Genomic DNA, 22,950 nt, shown 5'->3' with positions numbered 1-22,950 from the left:
GAAATCCTGAAGAGGCTTAACCATTTCAATATTGTGACATTCTATGAAGACTTCAACAAGGCAGATAACTTTTACACAGCTATGAAGTATATAAATAGAGGTGACCTCTATAAACATTTGCATAATCAGGGTACAATGGCAGAAGACATGGCACACCCCATATTTAAGTAGGTTGTATCTGCTTTTTTATATCTCCATGACAACGGGATAGTTCATCAGGACATAAAACCCAAGAATATCCTCACATTGCCAAACAGTTAAATACCTTTTACTGTGTATATAACAGAGGGTATAAGGTTGAATTGAGATGTAAAAAAGACAGCTTCCAGTAGAGAGCCCATCAACAGCAGAGTATATCACAAAGGGTACAATTAATACCCAACAGGAGGAGGCTGAGAGACCACACAACACCTGTGGCAGAGTAAACCAGCTGGAGGAGGCTAGGGACCAGTCCTTGCGAAAACTCTGGTAAGATAGTAATTAACTCCCGCAGGAGAATTACATTCACTGCCTAAGTATTTTGATACTCCCCTCTATGGTAATCCGGGAATCCTGAGAGGGAGAAAATATCTCACATAGGTTTTAGAACCCTTAATAGATCACAAAGAAACTGGAGCACCTCACTTCTTCACCTTCCTCCTGCTGGGAGCTTACCTTCTGAAACAACAGAACCCTCACTAATGCCAATACCATCTGACCCAGGAGCTATCAACACATATCCATGGCACACCACAACCCCCACCAATGCCAATAACATCTGGACCAGGAGCTATCAATACCTACCCCTGCAATATCACAGTCCTTACCAATGCCAATACCATCTGGCCCAGGAGCTTACCTACCACCTGTGCCTGGTAAACCTTCACCCTCCTCATCTATGCCAATCACAAATGGTGCAGAAAGTAATGTATCATATGGGCCTTAAAGACCTCCATCCTCCTCATCTATGCCAATGACAAATAGCACAGAAGACAATGTACCATCTGGACATTAAAGACTTCCATTCTCATCATCTATGCCAACCACAAATGGCACATAGGCTCTAAAAGCATTCAGCACTTCAGAATCTTGAAGAGCAATGTTGAGAAAGACAGTAACACATGTGTCATGAAAGTGTAAATAAAATGACCAGATAGAGGAGAATCTGGAAGTCCATCAATAAAAGTTGCTGTTGCTTCATAAAATAGGAAACAAAAAGAAAGAGACTGAGTTCTCAAAATAGCCAATATAGTCTGAGGTTTATTCAGATAGGAGACATACAGCAAGAAGAAGGAAAGCTCCCAGCATTCTGATGCATTTCAACCATGCGTACATGCGCTTCATCAGAGATAGTTACCTGTTCCACCCGGTGCCCTTAAATACAGTGTACTGGCAAATAAGATATAAATTGACTTATTTATTGGTGAAGTCTTAAGTCTGGCAGGAACAATAACCATGATGACATTTTACCAGCTATTGGTGAGCACATTGCACTTAATTGAATATAACAGCAATCACTAGCCACCAGTACTTGACTCACTACTGTAAATGACACCTAAAAATGGTGTTGTCTTGTTCCTGCTGAAGTTGTAACTCAATTGTGATGTCAAACTGGATCCATTAAGGAGACCGGAATTCTTCACAGCTTTATTTATAGATGTGTTTAGCGAAGAAGCCCTCTTATACCCTCAGATTCATGTAGAACCTTTTCTGAAGACGGCTTCTCTCAGCCAAAAGAGAACTCTTTAGAAACTTTGAGGATTCCTCAGTACTTTTTTACTACTTTGTATAATTGTCAACAACAATAGCAATATCAACTAGGTTGAAAAAAAAAAGATCTTTGGTCTATTTATTTATTTATTTGGCTTACTGGGTCAAATGTTCAGAAAACAGGACCCAGCAGCTAAAATCAACAGTATCAGATCAAAGGAGGAAGATGATGTTGCTAGCATGAAAAGGAGACTGTGTCCAGCCAAGCTCGTGCACCCTTGTTTACCACCGGGTGCTCAGAAGCGTATGTTTTGGGAAGGTCATGCTAGCAACTTGTTTGCAGTAAAAATGGGTATGAAGACTAAAGCAATTTGCAAAACCAAACAGGAAATGCTGAGAGAGCTCTCTGTGTTTCAGCAAGCCAAGGGTAGGGCGTTTCTCACCCAAGCATACACTGTCTTCAAGACCAAGTACTATCTATATTACATCATGGAGTACTTACCTAGAGGCAGCCTGCAAGATCACTTGGACAGAGATGAGTTTCTTTCTACTGAGAGCACAAGATTGTACACTGCTGAAATATCTTGCAGCCTTCACTTCCTTTATGATAGGGAGAAAATCCACTATGACCTGAAGCCAGAGAACATTTTACTGGATGGCAGAGGCCACGTGAACATTGCAAATTTTGGCCTTGCTACCATGAGCATGAATAGCTAGAGCTGGGACAGATTGTACACTGGGACTCTCTACTAGAAAGCCCCATAGAGGTACAGACGGGAGACTTACACCTGTGCTGTTAACTGGTGGTCTTTAGGTGTCATCACATTTTAAATTGCCACCAGAGCATGGCATTTAATGGATTTACATTGGTATTTTGCTAGAGCTGGCAGATGACTCTGACAGGCACAATGGAAAACTCTGCGGATGGATGCTGCATATGCAGCATACTGCAATACTGCAGCATCTTCAGTGCACTTGTAAAAAAGTACTTATATAACGGCAAATATCACTTTATTCAAACACTGGAAAATGGTAACTTTGGGGAAGTGAAACTGGCACACAATATTGAGACTAGACAGGAGGTGGCTGTCAAAATATTTAACACCTCCAACATACCCCCTTCTAGTATACAGCTGATCAAAAACATTGTGTATTTGTCAACAACAATAGCAATATCAGCTCAGTTGATAAAATAAAATAGAAATCACAAAGATAAAGATCTTTGGTCTATTTATTTGGCTTTCTGGGTCCCATTTTTCAGGAAATGAAAACGGGACCCAGAAGCAAATGGCAAAAGTAAAGATCAAAGGAGGAAGATGCTGTTGTTAGGAAAAGAGGAGACTGTTCAGCCCAGCAAGCAGTGCAACCCCAAGACAAAGTACCACTGTCCATTGGCCGCCTTGCTTACCACCAGGTGCTCGGAAGTAGAAACTTTGGGAAGGTCATGCTTGCAACGGTTTTATGTTATAGCAACTTGTTGGCAGTAAACATGGTTATGAAGAGTGAAGCAATTCCCAAGACAAAACAGAAGACGCTTATAGAAATCTCCATGTTTCAGCAAGCCAAGGGCTATGCATTTCTCTCCTAAGCATACACTGCCTTCCAGACCAAGTACTATCTATATTACATGATGGAGTGCCTACCTAGAGGTAGCCTGCAAGATTACTTGGATCAAAATGTGCTTCTTTCTATTGAGAGCACAAGATTATACCCTGCTTAAATATCTTGCGGCCCTCACTTCCTTCGTGACAGGGAGATCATCCACAATGAACTGAAACCAGAGAACATCTTACTGGCTGGCAGAGGCCACATAAACATTGCAGATTTTGGCCTCACTCCCATGAGAATAAATGGCTAGCGCTGGGACAGGTTGTATGCTGGGACTCTATACTACAAAGCCCCAGAGCGGTACTGATGGGAGACTTACATATGCGCTGTTGATTGGTGGTCTTAAGTTGTCATTACATTTCAAATGGCCGCCACAGCATGCCCTTTTAGTGGATTTACATTGGTATTTTGCTAGAGCTGGCAGATAACTCTGAAAGGCACAATGGAAAACTCTTCTGATGGATGCTGCATATGCAGCATACTGCAATACTGCAGCACATTCAGGGCACTTGTAAAAAAAAAAAAGTGCTTATGTAACGGCAAATATCACTTTCTCCAAACACTGGTAAATCGCATCTTTGGGGAAGTAAAACTGGCATACAATGTTGAGACAGGAGGTGGCTGTCAATATATTTAACACATACAACATATCCCCTTCTAATACACAGCTGATAAATAACCAAGTGGAAATCCTCAAAATTGTTAAATTCTATGAAGCCTTCAACAAGGTAGATCATTTTTACACAGTTATGAAGTATGTAAATGGAGGTGACCTCTATAACCATTTGCATAATCATGGTGGAACACCCCATATTTCTTTTGTCTATTTATTTATTTATTTGGTTTTCTGAGTGAAATGTTATGGAAATGAAAATGGGAGCCAGAATCAAATGGCAACAGTATCAGATCAAAGGAGGAAGATGCTGTTGTTAGGAAGAAGAGGAGACAGTCCAGCTCAGCCTGTGCAACCCCAAGGCAAAGTGCCACTGTCCATTGGCAGCCTTGTTTACCCCCAGGTGTTCAGAAGTAGAAACTTTGGGAAGGTCATGCTGGTAACAGCTCCATCTTCTAGCAACTTGTTTGCAGTAAACATGGTTATGAAGAGTGAAGCATTTGCAAGACCAAACAGAAGACGCTGATAGAACTCTCTGCATTTCAGCAAGCCAAGGGTTTTGAGTTTCTCTCTCAAGCATACTCTGCCTTTCAGACTAAGTACTATCTATATTACATCATAGACAACTTGTGGTACAGAGAACTAGGGCCTAACTTTTGACATCACGTCTCTGTATACATGTATTCCCCACAAATTGGGTAATAATGCAGTTAATGCTTAATTACAGAGATGGAATATTCCCAAAATTCATGTAGATTTTCTTATAGAAGCAATTTTATTTATTCTGGAACACAATTGCTTTGTTTTCGAGAATAAATATTATAAACAAATCAGGGGAACCGCGATAGGGACAACCTTCGCGCCATCATATGCTAATATTTTTGTAAATAATTTTGAGAACAAACATATTTGGCATAATAATCCATTATTACAAAATATAATAAAACACTATAGATACATTAATGACGTGATCATCTTATGGAGAGGTGTTAGTAATGACATTGAGAAGTTCTTTGATCATATAAATCAGAAAGGCCATAACTTAAAATTCACGGGTAAATATTCACAAAACAAAATACATTTTTAGATGTTTGCGGATGAAAATAATGTAATATCTGTAACAAACTATAGAAAACCTACTGAAAGAAATAGTTATATTGATGCAACAAGATAATGAATTTCACTATGGACAATATCTTCGTATTAGGCAAAATTGTACACACATATCCATCTTCCACTCTGAAGCACCAGTATTGGATAAGAAATTTTTGGATATGGGATATAGTAGTGAAGTGCTAGATAAGGCTAAAAACAGAGCACTAAATACTTATATTAATATGTTTTTTATAAATAAAATAAAAATTACAATATGGAGAACAAAGGAGGCCAAGGAAAAGAGACCCTCTGTTTCATTACGACCTACAATGAAGGAGCTTCAATTTTAAAGAAAGTATTAAAGAAACATTGAAATGTTTTAAAAACAGATCCTATTCTAGGGTCTTATCTAGCTGAGAATCCCCTAATTACATTTAGAAAGGGTAAAAATCTTAAAAATGTACTAGCGCCTAGCAAATGAAGAAATAAAGAATTGACGTCCAATGGTTCAAATAGTTTCACAGCCATATAAGGCACTTTTGCTTGTAGGAAATCTGTATGCAATATGTGCAGCCATGTAGATAAGTCCAATGCATTTTCCAATTAGGATAGTTCTATAGAGTTTTAAATAAAAAATAGAACAACTTGTGATTCATCTTTGTTGTATATTTACTCATTTGTAGGTGTGGCCTTTCTATGTATGGTGCACCAAACGAAAAATCATAACGAGAGTTAATAAGCATATATAGAACATAAATGTTTTAATTTTTCAGATTCAAGATCTGTCTTTTAATAATATTAATATTGAAGTTACATTTCAAATTGTTTTGTATTAGTTTATGAATTGTATTTTTATCAGTGTTTTTATCAACATTGTGTCCTTTTGTTTATGCTAGGATAATTATGTTAAGAAAATATACACCATGTTTTTTCACAGTATTGGTAATAGGTATATATTAACGTATAGCAGGGAACATGTTATCCATTTTAAATCTTACACTCAAAAGTACCCTTGAGAAAGTTCGGCCATGTTCCGAACGAAACATGTAGGGAACAAGCGATACAACACCCTATGTGGTTGTAACAGCCATTTCTGGTACTGACCCACTGACTGGGGGACGCTCCAGTGTAGCGTGACATCAGACACCGACTTTTGCTATAGGCAAGGGGAAGATCTACAACGCTCGGCACACAGTGAAAGTCTTATGCAGAACTGACTGTTTAATGGCTGCTGGACACCTTTTTATTTCTGTGTAAGTGTTGATGTATTGTTGCACTTTGTTTAAATATTAAATATATTAAGTTGGAGTTGCGCTTTTATTCTTTTTTTAGAACCTGAGGAATATTGCCATATTGCTGGGACCTAGGAAAAAACAATGAATAAAAAGTGGCGCCTGCTTATGTGGCTTATCTACGTTTGTTGATCCTTATTCATGGGACATTAACTCTAGTAACATTCGACTATTTGTTCTACATTAACTACATTAACCAAATAGGAAATGCTGATAGAGCTCTCTGTGTTTCAGCAAGCCAAGGGTTGTGCGTTTCTTACCCAAGCATACACTGCCTTCAAGACCAAGTACTATCTATATTACATCATGGAGTACTTACCTAGAGGCAGCCTGCAAGATCACTTGGACAGAAAGCTTCTTTCTACTGAGAGCACAAGATTGTACACTGCTGAAATATCTTGCAGCCTTCACTTCCTTTATTATAGGGAGATCATCCACAATGACCTGAAGCCAGAAAACATTTTACTGGATGGCAGAGCATGACTAAGTGGGTTTGCCACGAAACGTTGCTGCTTTTTATGTAACCTCAATAAAGCATTTATATTAAGACTTTGAGGATTCCTCAGTACTTTTTCACTACTTTGTGTAATTGTCAACAACAATAGCGATATCAACTAGGTTGAAAAAAAAAAAAGATCTTTGGTCTGTTTATTTATTTATTTGGCTTTCTGGGTCAAATGTTCCGGAAATTAAAACAGGACCCAGCAGCTAAAAGCAACAGTATCAGATCAAAGGAGGAAGATGATTTTGTTAGCACGAAAAGAAGACTGTGTCCAGCCAAGCTCGTGCACCCTCAAGGCCATGTCCATTGGCAGCCTTGTTTACCACCGGGTGCTCAGAAGCGTAAGTTTTGGGAAGGTCATGCTAGCGACTTGTTTGCAGTAAAAATGGGTATGAAGACTAAAGCAATTTGCAAAACCAAATAGGAAATGCTGATAGAGCTCTCTGTGTTTCAGCAAGCCAAGGGTTGTGCGTTTCTCACCCAAGCATACACTGCCTTCAAGACCAAGTACTATCTATATTACATCATGGAGTACTTACCTAGAGGCAGCCTGCAAGATCACTTAGACAGAAAGCTTCTTTCTACTGAGAGCACAAGATTGTACACTGCTGAAATATCTTGCAGCCTTCACTTCCTTTATTATAGGGAGATCATCCACAATGACCTGAAGCCAGAAAACATTTTACTGGATGGCAGAGCATGACTAAGTGGGTTTGCCATGAAACGTTGCTGCTTTTTATGTAACCTCAATAAAGCATTTATATTAAGACAGTGGTGCTGGTGTTACTAAGAAATACTGGATGGCAGAGACCATGTAAACATTGCAAATTTTGATCTTGCTACCATGAGCATGAATGGCTAGAGCTGGGACAGATTGTACGCTGGGACTCTCTACTAGAAAGCCCCATAGAGGTACAGACGGGAGACTTACACCTGTGCTGTTAACTGGTGGTATTTAGGTATCATCACATTTCAAATGGCCACCAGAGCATGGAGTTTGGTGGTTTTACATTGGGATTTTGCTAGAGCTGGCAGATGACTCTTACAGGCACGATGGAAAACTCTGCTGATGGATGCTGCATATGCAGTATACTGCAATACTGCAGCACCTTCAGTGCACTTGTAAAAAAGTGCTTATATAACGGCAAATATCACTTTTTGCAAACACTGGGAAATGGCAGCTTTGGGAAAGTGAAACTGGCATACAATATTGAGACTAGACAGGAGGTGGCTGTCAAAATATTTAACACCTCCAACATACCCCCTTCTAGTATACAGCTGATCAACAACAAAGTGGAAATCTTGAAGAGAATTAACCATCTCAATAGTGTGGCATTCTATGAAGCTTTCAACGAGGCAGATCACTATTACATAGTTATGAAGTATGTAACTGGAGGCAACCTCAATAACCATTTACATAATCATAGTCGAATGACTGAAGACGTGGAACTCCCCATATTTTAGCAGGTTGCATCTGCTGTTTTATATCTCCATGACAACGGGATCATTCATCGGGACATAAAACCCAAGAATATCCTCACATTGCCAAACAGTTAAATCCCTTTTATTGTGTATATAACAGAGGGTATAAGGTTGAATTGATAAAGTTTCCATAATTAGTAGAATAAATATGAAAAGTCTAAGTAATAAAGGTGGAATTAGTCTGTTACATGTGTGTGTCCCTTGGCTATGATGTACCTCAAAATTGGCGTACATACTAATAGCCTGTGGGCTATGTGAGTTCATGAAATTTTCTTACTTACTTTGAGATGCACCCACTCTACTGTGTTTCTAGCTGCAGAAAAGACTGTTTCCAGTAGAGTAGTAATTAACTCCTGCATGAGAATTACATTCAAGGCCTAAGTATTTTGATACTCCCCTCTACGTAAATCCAGGCATCCTGAGAGGGAGAAAAGATCTTACACAGGTTTGAGAACCCTGTTTTGATCATACCCCCTTCTAGTATACAGCTGATCCACAGCGAAGTGGAAATCCTGAAGAGGATTAACCATCTCATTACAGTGACAGTCTATGAAGCCTTCAAATTGCAGGGAAGTTAACACTATTAAAGGGACATTAAACACTAAATAAATGCTAGATAGAATGATGCAGTTCAAAGAAAAGATTAGCCTGAGAATATTATGTAGAATTATTTTTTAAAGATTCATCAGCTGTTTAAATATTGACAAAATAAGTGTAAAGTTTTACGACTAGATTTAGAGTTCTGCGGCCAAAGGGGTGCGTTAGCTACGCTGGCTTTTTTTCTCCCGCACTTTTTAAATACCGCTGGTATTTAGAGTTCACAGAAGGGCTGCGTTAGGCTCCAAAAAGGGAGCGTAGAGCATATTTACCGCCACTGCAACTCTCAATACCAGCGTTGCTTACGGACGTGGCCAGCTTCAAAAACGTGCTCGTGCACGATTCCCCCATAGGAAACAATGGGGCAGTTTGAGCTGAAAAAAAACCTAACACCTGCAAAAAAGCAGCGTTCAGCTCCTAACGCAGCTACATTGTTTCCTATGGGGAAACACTTCCTAAGTCTGCACCTATCACTCTAACATGTACCCCGAGTCTAAACACCCCTAACCTTACACTTATTAACCCCTAATCTGCCGCCCCCGCTATCGCTGACCCCTGCATATTATTATTAACCCCTAATCTGCCCTCTGCCACTCTGTACACCGCTGCAACCTAAATTATACCTATGTACCCCTAATCTGCAGCCCCTAACATTGCCGACCACTATGTTATATTTATTAACCCCTAATCTGCCGTCCCCGCTATTGCTGACACCTGCATATTATTATTAACCCCTAATCTGCCGCTCCGTACACCTCCGCAACCTACATTATCCCTATGTACCCCTAATCTGCTGCCCCTAACACCGCCGACCCATATATTATATTTATTAACCCCTAATCTGCCACCCCCAACGTCGCCTCCACCTACCTACAATTATTAACCCCTAATCTGCCGACCGGATCTCACCGCTACTATAATAAATGTATTAACCCCTAAAGCTAAGTCTAACCCTAACACTAACACCCCCCTAACTTAAATATAATTTAAATCGAACTAAATAAATTAACTCTTATTAAATAAATTATTCCTATTTAAAGCTAAATACTTACCTGTAAAATAAACCCTAATATAGCTACAATATAAATTATAATTATATTGTAGCTATTTTAGGATTAATATTTATTTTACAGGCAACTTTGTAATTATATTAGCCAGGTACAATAGCTATTAAATAGTTAATAACTATTTAATAGTTACCTAGTTAAAATAATTACAAAATTACCTGTAAAATAAATCCTAACCTAAGTTACAATTAAACCTAACACTACACTATCAATAAATTAATTAAATACAATACCTACAAGTATCTACAATTAAACCTAACACTATACTATCAATAAATTAATTAAATACAATATCTACAAATAAATACAATGAAATAAACTAACTAAAGTACAAAAAATAAAAAAGAACTAAGTTACAAAAAATAAAAAAATATTTACAAACATTAGAAAAATATTACAACAATTTTAAACTAATTACACCTACTCTAAGCCCCCTAATAAAATAACAAAGCCCCCCAAAATAAAAAAATGCCCTACCCTATTAAAAATTAAAAAAGTTCAAAGCTCTTTTACCTTACCAGCCCTGAAAAGGGCCCTTTGCGGGGCATGCCCCAAAGAATTCAGCTCTTTTGCCTGTAAAAAAAACACATACAATACCCCCCACCAACATTACAATGCACCACCCACATACCCCTAATCTAACCCAAACCCCCCTTAAATAAACCTAACACTAAGCCCCTGAAGATCTTCCTACCTTATCTTCACCTCGCCGGGTATCACACCGATCCGTCCTGGCTCCGATGTCTTGATCCAAGCCCAAGCGGGGGGCTGAAGATGTCCATGATCCGGCTGAAGTCTTCATCCAAGCGGGAGCTGAAGAGGTCCATGATCCGACTGAAGTCTTCTATCAACGGCATCTTCAATCTTCTTTCTTCCGGATCCATGTTCATCCCGCCGACGCAGAACATCCATCTTCACCGATGACTTCCCGACGAATGACGGTTCCTTTAAGGGACATCATCCAAGATGGCGTCCCTCGAATTCCGATTGGCTGATAGGATTCTATCAGCCAATCGGAATTACGGTAAGAAAATTCTGATTGGCTGATGGAATCAGCCAATCAGAATCAAGTTCAATCCGATTGGCTGATCCGATCAGCCAATCAGATTGAGCTTGCATTCTATTGGCTGATCGGAACAGCCAATAGAATGCTAGCTCAATCTGATTGGCTGATCGGATCAGCCAATCGGATTGAACTTGATTCTGATTGGCTGATTCCATAAGCCAATCAGAATTTTCCTACCTTAATTCCGATTGGCTGATAGAATCCTATCAGCCAATCGGAATTCGAGGGACGCCATCTTGGATGACGTCCCTTAAAGGAACCGTCATTCGTCGGGAAGTCGTCGGTGAAGATGGATGTTCCGCATCGGCGGGATGAACATGGCTCCGGAAGAAAGAAGATTGAAGATGCCGTTGATAGAAGACTTCAGTCGGATCATGGACCTCTTCAGCTCCCGCTTGGATGAAGACTTCAGCCGGATCATGGACATCTTCAGCCCCCCGCTTGGGCTTGGATCAAGACATCGGAGCCAGGACGGATCGGTGTGATACCCGGCGAGGTGAAGATAAGGTAGGAAGATCTTCAGGGGCTTAGTGTTAGGTTTATTTAAGGGGGGTTTGGGTTAGATTAGGGGTATGGGGGTGGTGGGTTGTAATGTTGGGGGGGGGTATTGTATGTGTTTTTTTTACAGGCAAAAGAGCTGAATTATTTGGGGCATGCCCCGCAAAGGGCCCTTTTCAGGGCTGGTAAGGTAAAAGAGCTTTGAACTTTTTTAATTTAGAATAAGGTAGGGCATTTTTTTATTTTGGGGGGCTTTGTTATTTTATTAGGGGGCTTAGAGTAGGTGTAATTAGTTTAAAATTGTTGTAATATTTTTCTAATGTTTGTAAATATTTTTTTATTTTTTGTAACTTAGTTCTTTTTTATTTTTTGTACTTTAGTTAGTTTATTTCATTGTATTTATTTGTAGGTATTGTATTTAATTAATTTATTGATAGTGTAGTGTTAGGTTTAATTGTAGATAATTGTAGGTATTTTATTTAATTTATTTATTGATAGTGTAGTGTTAGGTTTAATTGTAACTTAGGTTAGGATTTATTTTACAGGTAATTTTGTAATTATTTTAACTAGGTAACTATTAAATAGTTATTAACTATTTAATAGCTATTATACCTGGTTAAAATAATTACAAAGTTGCCTGTAAAATAAATATTAATCCTAAAATAGCTACAATATAATTATTCGTTATATTGTAGCTATATTAGGGTTTATTTTACAGGTAAGTATTTAGCTTTAAATAGGAATAATTTATTTAATAAGAATTAATTTATTTCGTTAGATTTAAATTATATTTAACTTAGGGGGGTGTTAGTGTTAGGGTTAGACTTAGCTTTAGGGGTTAATACATTTATTATAGTAGCGGTGAGATCCGGTCGGCAGATTAGGAGTTAATTATTGTAGGTAGGTGGAGGCGACGTTGGGGGCGTCAGATTAGGGGTTAATAAATATAATATAGGGGTCGGCGGTGTTAGGGGCAGCAGATTAGGGGTATATAGGTATAATGTAGGTTGCGGCGGTGTACGGAGCGGCAGATTAGGGGTTAATAATAATATGCAGGTGTCAGCAATAGCGGGGGCGGCAGATTGGGGGTTAATAAATATAATATAGGGGTCGGCGATGTTAGGGGCAGCAGATTAGGGGTTAAAAATTTTTTAATAGAGTGGCGGCGATGTGGGGGACCTCGGTTTAAGGGTGCATAGGTAGTTTATGGGTGTTAGTGTACTTTAGAGCACAGTAGTTAAGAGCTATATAAACTGGCGTTAGCCCAGAAAGCTCTTAACTACTGACTTTTTTCTGCGGCTGGAGTTTTGTCGTTAGATTTCTAACACTCACTTCAGCCACGACTCTAAATACCGGCGTTAGAAAGATCCCATTGAAAAGATAGGATACGCAAATGGCGTAGGGGGATCTGCGGTATGGAAAAGTCGCGGCTGCAAAGTGAGCGTTAGACCCTTTCCTGACTGACTCCAAATACCAGCGGGCGGTAAAAACCAGCGTTAGGAGCCTCTAACGCTGGTTTTGATGGCTACCGCCCAACTCTAAATCTAGGCCTTAGTGTCTATAAAACAATGGAAACTGCCATGTTGTAACTTAGAAAACCTCTACTGTGGCCAATTAGGGACAGTTATACATAGGTCACTAGAGTGTGCAGCCAGTGGATGTTTGGAATATAACAGTGTTCTGCACTTCCATTTTTAACATGAACTATAAAGATTACAATTTCAGAATGGAATCTCAGGAAAAGAGGACAAAATTAATGATAGTATATTGCAGTTTTTTTAAATATACAATATATCATTTTATATCACCATCTCAAAGTGTTTAATGTCCCTTTATTGTTATTAAAACAAAATGGCAAGAGGGTTTCTGCTACAAATGTTATTATAATCAAAGACGTTTAAAAAAAAAACAACAACAAAAACAATCAAGGGGGGTGGAACCAGCGCTCTATGGAAGCGACTGCACTGTAAATGAGCTCCCGCTGCTGTACCATGTAAAGAAGCATTACAAGTTGTCTTTTTCCCAACTTCAACAACACACAAGGTGGCTATCTCAGAGGAAACAATGCGGAGCTGAAGATACTGACTATTTTGCACCTTATTCCTCCTGCAAGCCAGGTCTTATCATCGACGGCTTCTAGGCTGGCACCAAGCACCTTTAAATTTTCACAGCGCTAGAGCCTTAATAGTAGTGCAAACGTTAGCTGCAAGCACCCATCACAGACCTGAACCACTCAAACAACTTAACTACAGACCCTGAGTTTTGATATGCTGAGCTTTGATTTTCCGTCTCCTGGATTGCAGAGAAATTTCTAAGGACCTTCAAATATGAAAGGTAAGGTGGGGGGAGTTCATTAAGGAACTGCGCAACACACACACCGAGCACCACCACAGCTAATATGCCAACAAATTACTTTGTATGGACTTTGCTGTTGTCACTATATGCACGATTAATCATAAATGTCTTTTTTAAGGCACATCTTCAGTTCCCAAAATTTGCTCAATTTGTATGGAGTCAATATACATTGCCAAAGGATCACTATCTACCAAACAGCAATATTCTTGTCATCTTAGTGGCTGTAATTGGCAGCTAAACTTTAACCATCTTATGTCTATAATTACTACAAACTGGAAACTCTGTGACTGGGTGTCACAGATAACCTATAGGAGGCGCTTACTATGCAAGTGGTATGGGTGGTCCTAGTGTTAAAATCATATATAAATTGTTAAAATCATATATAAACTAGGTTGGAAAATTAATATGATATGTAGATCAGACAATAAAAATAAAAATACAAATGTATATATGTAAAAATACACACGTTATACTGGAAGAAGTCCAATAAATGGTGCAAATAAAAAGTCCCAAATAAAGTCCGTCTGAACAAGGGAAAAATGAAGAAGGCAGCTCTCAGTCTTCACTTCACAAGTGATGTAATTTTCTTATATGGACAACTGTAAAAAACAGAAACAAAGGCGCCACATGTGTAGATCAATGGATACCAAGATGTAAATCTGGACAAGACACAGGATACTCACAAACGTGAAGGCACTCTCTTGTGCCTGTTAGAGGCAGGCTGGTATTCTAAACAGCAAACCAGCTGGCTGTGTAAACGAATCCCCGTCGTGATGTCCTGGAAAGATGGATGTCCTGCAAGGCAGTCCTTGCCTGGATAGTGTCCTAGAGGTTGGAACAGGGAGATAGGCTAGACAGCCTCTGGGTTACTTAGAAGAGATTGATGCACACACCAGACTTAGTGAATCATAAAACTAGCATTTATTATACAAAATAAAATAGCCAGTATTGTAGCACATTACAGCTGGTGTGTTAAAATCAAATCTCTTATGGTATATAGAGAAATAAAGCGACGAGTTTCTCGGGAGTGACCCCGTTTCCTCAGGCTTGTATGCTCTATCTATGTCTTAATCACCCTTAAATAGGCCTAAGTAACCACATGTTCACAATAAACACTCCCCTTCCTTCCTTTAATTAAACCAATCAGAACCTTCCTTTCCCCCCACTCCCACTTGTTGCAGTGATTAGTAATTATTTGCTAGATACATTTCTCATTAACAATATACTGTTTATTCCCTCTTATTCTTGTTATATATACACAGGTGATCGTGAGATTTATTAACAAACTTGTTTTTGCGATCGTGTAGAAAGTTACAACCGGGATTATATAAACAGATGATGTGATGTATGTCTGACCCACCAATGATAACGAAGAACTATGGGGCTTGTCTTAAAATCTGAATCCGATTGGTGGGAGTCTATTTAATCATAAACTACATTTCCCATGATTCCTTTAAACTCATTTTGTGTGATCATATAGAGAGTTACAACCGGGATTATATAAAACCACCATTTAATCATAAACTACATTTCCCATGTTTCCTGTGAACTCATTTTGTGTGATCTTATAGAGAGTTGCAACCGGAATTATATAAACAAATCATGTGATGTATGTCTAAACCACCAATAGTAATGAAGAACTATGGGGCTTGTCTAAAAGTCTGAATCCGGTTGGTTGGAGTCTATTTGTTGATGAACAACATTTCCCATGATTCCTGTGAATTCCTTTTGTGGGTGTGAACCGCACCGGTTTTGTATCCACCGCCATCAGCATCACAGATAGTGATTTTCATTGCTCAATAAAGGTACACACCCATAAATCTGATAGGTTGGTATGGCGTAAACAAACTAACGTCAAGTTAACCAACCCTGTTCAATATACGATCCATGGTGGACTCTATATTAAGCCCAAATAAGTTTAAATGTCCAATGACTATGGCTATATACGTGATAACGAATATGTATATAAAAAAGATGTGCAATAAAAATAATGTGTACGGAACACCAGTGTAATTAAACTATATTTAAGATACTAGAAACCAGGGACTCATTCCTAAATGTCCCTCTTCGCTTGTGTGGTGAAGTGACAATATCTCTATGTTAGGTAATATGCGCTGGTGTGCCAAGCATATTGCATATATTAAAGTGACTAGATCTATGTGTATTTTTAAATACCCTATAAATAACCGAGGTGGTGATCTCTGGACGTGAAGGCAATATTTTAATAAAATGAGTTAAATATAATATATGTGAGTGCATATCGTTATAACGATATTTATGGTGAAAGTCAGCGAGATTCATTTATTAGACATATTGTGTGATTGTTTTGTGCTGCTAGTGGATATATATAAAACTAAGTGCATGCGTGTTAGTGGATGTCTATAAAGCTATATGCTAATGGATGTCTATAAAGCTAGGTGCATGCGTGTTAAAAATAAAAATAATAATGTATATGGTAAACACTAAGATCAGTTAACGGTGTTGATGTTAGTTAGAAGTGGCATAAAATGTAGTAATGATTGGTGACTCCATGAAGATGGAGCTAATGGCGTACCATGAATACAAAGGGATTGTATATGATGCCTCATAATCTTGCTGCTTATAATCACTAAGTGTCATATGGTTACAATGATCGTTCTAATATATGTTATTGGTACTGATATATGTGCGCATTTGAGGTACTCACTATCATAAGCAACAAGTGGGGGGTGAAAGTCCAGTGTACAAAATCACTAAAACCACATATATATATATATATATATATATTATTCTGTATGTTGCTCTTCAACCGCATAAAAATACTGTAAATAGTATACCCTAAGCAGATGATATCTATAATATTGGTATTCATATTGTAATTTATCTCCAGAATTACCAAACGATGATATTGACCTATGCTATGTGAGTACATCTAAATCTATAGCCTCATTTGTACCTATATTGTTGATATTCATATTGTAATTCATCTCAAGATCTATAAAACAGTGACTTATGTTATGTAAATACAGCTGAATCTATAACCTCGTTAAGGCCTGTGGGAAACAAGCTATTGAATTTAAAAATCCAATAGGTTTCCCTCTGTCTGAGTTTGGTGAACCTATTATGCACCTTATTCCTCCTGCAAGCCAGGTCTTATCATCGACGGCTTCTAGGCTGGCACCAAGCACCTTTAAATTTTCACAGCGCTAGAGCCTTAATAGTAGTGCAAACGTTAGCTGCAAGCACCCATCACAGACCTGAACCACTCAAACAACTTAACTACAGACCCTGAGTTTTGATATGCTGAGCTTTGATTTTCCGTCTCCTGGTTTGCAGAGAAATTTCTAAGGACCTTCAAATATGAAAGGTAAGGTGGGGGGAGTTCATTAAGGAACTGCGCAACACACACACCGAGCACCACCACAGCTAATATGCCAACAAATTACTTTGTATGGACTTTGCTGTTGTCACTATATGCACGATTAATCATAAATGTCTTTTTTAAGGCACATCTTCAGTTCCCAAAATTTGCTCAATTTGTATGGAGTCAATATACATTGCCAAAGGATCACTATCTACCAAACAGCAATATTCTTGTCATCTTAGTGGCTGTAATTGGCAGCTAAACTTTAACCATCTTATGTCTATAATTGCCTGCTGAACACTTCCAGGCCTCTCACATTTTGATGCTCAATCAGATTAGCTTGGTACTCTCTCTTTAAGTGACCAACAGGCTTCTGATGTCTTATAAATTTATTATCAGCATTAGCTGAACTCCTCAGTTAACAAGTCTCCTAACAAATTAAACAAAAAGGAGATCTTGGTGAAAGCTACACCCTAATCTAATCCCTCTGTTAACTTTTTTTAAAGCAATGGAACCAGCTTATCCACTTACTACTCAAGTACCAGTTCCCATGCTGAGAGACTCCACACCTTTATCTGATTCAGAAGATGAACTAACCACTGAAGCAATCACTATTCCTGAAGCATTATTGGACTCACTCCCTTCAAAAAAAAATTCTCATTGTTAGTTATACAGGTTAAACAATGCATAAGAGATGAGATCTCAGAAATCAAGAAAGCCATCAAGAAAGATTGAAAAACTAAAAAACAATCAGGGCACACACACTACTGCCATGACTAATGTGTACTCCTGAATTCTCAAACAAGATGAGACTATCCAGGAACTGGAGAACAAGCTTGACGATATTGAAAACTGAAGTAAGCGGTACAATATCAGAATCAGGGACATCCCTGAAAAGATTGCAGCGCCTTTTTCGGAGCAATGCTTACAGGGCCTGTTTAGATATCTTAAAGGAGACAAAGCATCTGACACTATTGAGATGGAAAGAGCCCACAGGGAACTATGCCCTAAACCTTTAGAAACCCAGCCACTGAAAGATGCCATTACCAAAATCACCAATTATTCAGTTAAAGAGGAAATTATGAAACTAGCAAGACAAAAGCAACCCATCAAATATGATGTGGACCTGCAGATCTTCTCTGACTTAACAATAAGAACCCTACAAAAAAGAAAAGAAAAGAATCCCCTCACTGCAATCTTAAGGAAGCAGAATATTGCATACAGATGAGGTTTCCTATTTCAACTGATGATCATATGGAGAGGTAGACGGATCATTTGCAAATCACCGGATGACATCCCTGAAACTCGCAAGACGTTAAGCATTCCTGAACCTGTGATCATGAATAGTCGACTGGCTTCAGCTTCCCTACCATCTCAACAAGAATTTACACTCTTACCACAAAGATCTGAATGTCAAGAAAACCTTGCAAACAAGCAGCTAAGATTTCCTCTGACTTGACAGATGGCCTCTAAATTCTCAAAATCCATATCTTTTTTTAGAGCATTTCCTTAAGTGGAGATTTATATGCAGATTCTCTCTCTCTGTGTTCTCTCTTGTCTCACTTTAAGCTTTAATAATTATTTTGTTACCTAACAGATAAGTAACATCTAATATTATTAAATCAGCACTAAATCAGCTTTATTTCTACAAAAATTGTATTTAACCAATAGTAGATTATAGTTGCAAAATGTTCTATCACTAGTATTTACATGGTTAAATTACTAAATATTTTCTGCAATCCTCAAATATTTTCAACATTTTACTAATGTTTTAAAGCAGTTTTTTTAGTTTTGTTTTTATAGTGTTAAGTTATATTAAGTTACCATTATTAGCTCAGGTGTTTAGGGTTACCAGACTAGATCTTTTATGTTATAAGTACTTACATTACACTTTTTCTGCAACTTAGTACAAATGAGATGGCTGGTAAAAAGCAAAGAATGATAACGTTTGTTTCTGAAAATATATAGGGCTTTAACAGTCCCACTAAAAGAAGGATGGCATTGCAGGGTATACAAAGACATGGGGGTGATTTAGTTCTCCTCCAAGAGACACACTTTAAATCACAAAGTATCCCAAAATATTTTTAATCCGTTTACACACAACATTATCACAGTACCACCCCATTAAAAAAATCAAATGGAGTTAGCATCCTTATTGATAAATCAATTCACTTTTTAATAATACATGTTGACAAAGACAAGGAAGGGAGGTATTTAAGTTTATCATGGCTAAACAAAAGTCAAGACACTTTCATACAGAAAATTACTACTAAACTACTCCCACAGATTAAAGGCCCCTTATTTGTAGCATGGGTTCTTAATGTCCCAATAAACCATGTTTTTGGCTGTTCTAAATCATACTCAAGGGTCCCTCAAAGTGCATTATTATCTATTTGGCAAAATGTTTAACTTTTAACCCTACATGATACAGGGTAAAGGTGATGGAGTGGCAAAGCATGTCTCCAGACCTAAACCCTATTGAGCATCTGTGGGGCATCCTCAAATGGAAGGTGGGGGAGTGCAAGGTCTCTAACATCCACCAGCTCCGTGATGTCATCATGGAGGAGTGGAAGAGGACTCCAGTGGCAACCTGTGAAGCTCTGGTGAACTCCATGCCTAAGAGGGTTAAGGCAGTGCTGGAAAATAGTGGTGGCCACACAAAATATTGACATTTTGGGCCCAATTTGGTCATTTCCACTTAGGGGTGTACTCACTTTTGTTGCCAACGGTTTAGATATTAATGGCTGTGTGTTGAGTTATTTTGAGGGGACAGCAAATTTACACGGTTATACAGGATGTACACTCACTACTTTACATTGTAGCAAAGTGTCATTTCTTCAGTGTTGTCACATATAAAGATATAATAAAATATTTACAAAAATGTGAGGGATGTACTCACTTTTGTGAGATACTGTATATATATATATATAAAAAAATATATATATATATATATATATATATATATATACATACACACATACTGTACATAACAAGTAGAACCATAGCTAAGCTTACATTATGAATATATTTACACATTTTTAAGAATTATTTTTTGGAATTAACTAACTGAATGACAGAACTGAGAGAATACTTCCAAATGACAGATGAAGGGTGAGTGCCAACTTTTGAGCTGGAAACAGAGAGGCAGAAAGTGGGAAACAATTATTATGTTTAAAAAAAAACACAAGACTTGCAAGCTACCTCCCCAGTTAGGAATTATTCAAAACTACTTTTGATCATAGGCAGACATTGGAGCCATAAATTAAATTTATATCAGAAAGCTCTCAATATGGATGTGAGCTAACCACGACTGATGTTACTGGCAATTACTATAATACTGGTGGGATATGGCTGATCTGCTGGATGGCAATTACTGGAATTCAGGTGAAAAGGCTTTGTACACAGGAAAATTATTAGAATGAAAAATAATTCATATTTATTTATTTTTTTAAAAACAAGATGGAGGGGAAGAAGACAAACAGTGATGTACATCCATCTGAAGGAATTAGGAAAACTACTACAAAGAGACAGTTAAAGGGAAGAAAATAAATGAAATATAAGAGAGATTTGTTTTTAAGATTTTCTTTTTTTATATACTTTAATTCCACTATTTCAAGCCAAGACTATACCAACCTCTGCTGACTTTAGAACGGAAGCATCTTCCTCTGAGCAGCACGCCGGGCGGGACGAGTTAAAAATACAATCTAGCTACTCAAGTTGGACAGTACTACGCAACGTGCGTAGGGAGATTGTAATTTAACTTTTCCTCCGTCGGTTTTCACAGCCAGGCAACGTAGGGAGTTGCGGTGCAATGGGGGTGACACCATCAGAGGAGATTAATTTCTGCTTGATGGTGTCATGGACCACCAACATCTTCTCATGGACCACCAGTGGTCTATAGACCACTGGTTGGCGACCGCTTTTCTAAACAATTTAACGGCATCTGCAATATATTGAGAAAGAATCTTTATATTTTAAAAGATGATGAATTCTTAAATAATATTCATGAGTCTTGCAAGTTCATTTCTAAAAAAAACACCCACTTTAGCCACTAGGTTGGCACCTAGCATGTTATGCATTAGACGACCGACAAGAAGTAACTGGATTAGGAGAAAGGGTACATTCAGATGTGGTACAAGGACCTGCTTAACCTGTGATGTTGTCAGTCAGAACAAGACTTTTACAAGCTCTGTGACACATGAACACTTTAGTTTAGATTTCTGTGCTAATTGCAGGACAGAATTTGTTGTGTACCTTCTGGAGTGTACCCTTTGTTCCCAACAAAATGTAGGTCAGACAACAGGAACTCAGATCCAGGGTCAGAGAGCACATAAGGGATGCTAAAAATTATAGCAAAGATTCAGCAGTGGCAAGGCACCTAAACCTTGTACCTATGACCTATAAATTCCCTATGACAGTCACTGGAGCGCTGCCACCTACCCCTACTGCAGATGTCAAAGTCTTATTTAACACTGAGCCATCTCCAGGGTCCAAGCGAATAGACTCAGTCCATAAGTCTGCTAGATGGAAGGACTCCTCCTTTCCACCGTCTGGACGTCTCCCCTCTTCCAGCGGTTCCACTGCTGAGCTCATAGAGCTCATCACCACACCTGTTGTTGAGAGAATATGTTTATCCCAAGCGTATACTGTTGCATCAGCTGCAGGATGGCCAACCAACCCCGAATCCCTACTAGCAGGGCGCACCCCTGTACGAGAAGGCTGGAAACTCCTATCAGAATGGAAACCCAGCCCTGGACCTGAAACTTTCGAACCAGGGGAAGGGGGAACTACATCTTCCCCATCTGAAGAACTTGGAAAAAATCAATCACTACCGGGTCCAAACACACACTAGGAGCACCCCTCCCACGTGACCCCTTATTTAGCATGCCCCTTTTTCTAGACCTAGAAGGGGGGGGCTTGAGGAACTTTGGTATGGGACCTCCCTACTCTAGGACCCCCTTTTGCCACCTGAGGAACAAGACAATCACACTCCCCTCAAGCCCCCCCCCCCCCCGTTATTCATAGGACTAAGGCTTACACAATCCTTGGGGCCTATAGCTGGTCCTTTTTCTTCTTCCCTGTTTCCGATTTTGTGGATTTCTCCATTGGGAGTGGTCCCTAAGCGCGAACCTGGTAAATTCCAGCTGATTTACCATCTATCCTTTCCAAAAGTAAGTTCGGTCAATGATGGTATCCCCCCTGATTTGGCTTTGGTTAAATATGCGTTGTTTGACAACGCAATTGCATTAGTGAGAGCGGCTGGTAGGCACGCATTGATGGCAAAAGTTTACATAGAAGCAGCCTTTTGGTTATTGCTTGTGCACCAGATTTCTCATAAGTTGTTGGGTTGTTTTTTTGAAGGCTCATTTTATGTTGATCTATGCCTGCCTATGGGGTGCTCTATCTCTTGCTCTCTGTTTGAGAGCTTTAGCACATTATTGGAGTGGGTGGTACAGAAAAAGTCCGGCTGTCCTCTTGTCCACTATTTGGACATTTTCTGTTTGTAGGTCCTTCTGGTGCGTCGGTTTGTGCCGCGTTGAGGAATACCTTTTATCCCATAGCTGAGGTTTTCGGAGTACCTATCGCTCTTGAAAAATAGAAAGAGCCCCATTATGATCCTAAGTTTTTTGGGCATTACTATTAATTCTGATTTGATGGAATGTAGACTTCCTGGAAGCAAAGTTGAGGACATGTTGCGGGGATTAGAATACTTCTTATCTGTTAAAAAAGTCAAATTGGTTGA

Source organism: Bombina bombina, chromosome 6 (assembly GCF_027579735.1).
Source record: "Bombina bombina isolate aBomBom1 chromosome 6, aBomBom1.pri, whole genome shotgun sequence".
Taxonomy (NCBI): domain Eukaryota; kingdom Metazoa; phylum Chordata; class Amphibia; order Anura; family Bombinatoridae; genus Bombina; species Bombina bombina.
Note: the sequence above shows the minus strand (reverse complement) of the source record.